Source organism: Bidens hawaiensis, unplaced genomic scaffold, assembly GCF_021521415.1.
Source record: "Bidens hawaiensis isolate Kalapana, Puna unplaced genomic scaffold, B.hawaiensis_p1.1 tig00010256_1, whole genome shotgun sequence".
Lineage (NCBI taxonomy): Eukaryota > Viridiplantae > Streptophyta > Magnoliopsida > Asterales > Asteraceae > Bidens > Bidens hawaiensis.
The window spans coordinates 737,951-740,500 of NW_027491777.1; the positions used below are offsets into that span (position 1 = coordinate 737,951).

General features: G+C 41.0%; 1 pseudogene; it reads left to right on the plus strand.

Moving 5' to 3' along the window:
• The first annotated feature begins 214 nt into the window (after positions 1–214).
• On the plus strand, positions 215–2,065 carry LOC143534655 (phytochrome A-associated F-box protein pseudogene; annotated as a pseudogene).
• Positions 2,066–2,550: the final 485 nt, after the last annotated feature.

Here is a 2,550-nt window from a genome sequence, read left to right on the forward strand (position 1 = left end):
TGACGGAGACTAAATGCGTCCGGATGCACGCCGTTACAATGGATGGGTCACCGTGAAATACTCCCCCTCTTGTCTTAACGTCGTTATCTATCTGTCAGTTCCCAAAAAGCTTCATATCCTCACCACTCTTTCTTTCCATCAAATCAAATCAAATCCCCAATTCAAATAATAATAATAATATTATTAAATCACCAAATCATATACCTGTACCCAAATTCAATTATCAAATGGCTGAAACTGAACCAGATAATAATGTGTTTTCATATCTATCAGACGATGTTGTTCTCAACATCTTCTTCAAGCTGGTTGACGATCCGCGTAACTGGTCAAGTCTCGCGTGCGTCTGCACCAAGTTCTCGTGTCTGATCCGTACGATCTGCTGGAAGAACAAATGCCACCAGGCGATACCTGCTGTTGTCTCTGATCTCCTTCCTGCTAACTCATCTATGACGTCACTGTGTTTTCCACCCGGCGGCTGGGCGGCTCTGCATAAGCTAGCCGTATGCTGCCCCGGGCTTGTCCACTCGCGCGTGTTACTCGAGAATTCGGATTTCGGACTCGAGCGTGATTATATCGTTCGAACCGGTGAGTCCGAGCCTTCGTGTTCGATACCTGTTGTTTGTGGTGGTGATGATAATGATAAGATTGAGACGTATGCACCTGTTAACACATGGTCTTTGTATGATGATTTGTACTTGGATACCCACGAAGATGTTTTTAATGACGATGGGAAAGCCGGTGATCTTGATGTTGTTGAAGCAGCTTCCGATGTTGCGGTTTGTAAGAATAAGAAGCGGAAGGTTTGTCGATGTTTGACGTCTCATTTAGCTTCCGAGGTGTGGAATTTTAGTAGGGAGCAGGGGAATAAGTTGCTGGCGAGTAGGTTTCGAGGCGATTGTTTGTACGTTTGTGATTGGCCGGGTTGTGTGCACACGGAGGAGAAGCGGAATTATATGTTGTTCAGGGGTGTGTTTAAGGACTTTAAGAAGTCGAGGGTTTGGAGGACGATTAATGATGGGAATCGGAGTAAGATTGATTTGAACTGTGCGTTTTGTCCGAGTAATGATGTTTGGGACTTGCATTCGGCTTTTTGTTTGAGGCCTGCTTATGGGTTTCATGATGATGGTGAGCCGGTGGTTCGGGCTTTTGTGTGTGAGAATGGGCATGTGTCTGGTGCGTGGACCGATTGGCCTTTGTACACTTGAGCAGCCTGGTTCAGGTTCTTTGTTGTCGTCTCTTGTTATTGTTTTCTTGCAGTTTATTATCGATTAGTAAGTCGTTGATTGTTTATGGATGTTTACATTTACTTCTTTATGTATTGAATCTATGTTATCATATAATTATTATAAATGATTATTTTTATCCTTTTATCGATGAATAACCTCATTAAACGTGTATTGAGGATGGAGATCTGGATATTTGTCATTCACATCTTGTTCGTATTGGATGTTATCGTATAATTATTCTAAATGATCTTGATCTTTATATCGGATCTCACTTTATTCTAAATGACCTTGATCTTTATGTCGGATCTCATTCAATCTATGTTATCGTATAATTATTCCACATGATCTTCATATCACATTTCATTCGTGCATGGTTATATCCTTGAACCGGACGTTAGGCAACCAACAACTACCAAAATTCTTAGTTAATGCTATAAATACCCGACCTTATTGTCACGTCATAGCTGAATTTTGGAAGAAAAACCTGGCGACGAGGCTAATACTGTCTGTGTGCCAATCCACAACACCCCAATTGCTTCCAGATGTACAGCACCGGCAAATTACTTCCAATGTTCCTTGACAAACCAGGCTAAGGGGCTAACGATGTTTGTTTGCTGGTCCACAATACGACTAACTACTTCCAAATCTACAACACCGACCATTACTTCTAAAGCTTTTGGCAAACCAAGTAACAAGGCTAACGGTGTCTTTGCGTGCTGTTCTACAACGCTAATTACCTTCGAATCTACAGCACAATCAAATACTTCCAAACCTTCTAACAAATGTTGCTTCAGTCGTATCAGTTATGTCTTTTATGGTTTTACCTAACGAATTAATAATGTATACAGATGTTCACCGGCTTATAAGTGGTTCATGGAGGGGGCAATATTGGAATTATTTGCGGTTTGCTAGTAGCCAAACTGGTAGCGACAATGTTTTCCAGTTTAACTAGCTGGTCCTGTGAGTTATCCAAATATTGGTTTAATGTAAACAAATATATATACAAGGACACGTTACCATTTTGAACCTTTGAACCCAAGTGTTTTGTGGTGAGTTCAGTGCACATGAGCATCATTGCCGTTGTTTTCAATCTTGTAAGACGAAAAACAAAAACCACCTAAAGGATTAAGTTTGTTTGCACCACTTATGGCTGATGTCGCCGTCCAGGCGTCCATCATCTTGATCTTGACAGACCACCTTAAAACATATTCAGCTTGACACAATGAAAACCAAAACAGTTTTGTTCGACTAATTTTCAACAAAATTGACGCTTTAACTTTTGACTCTCAACTGGTCTACGGCTTATGGCCCAATGAATTTGACT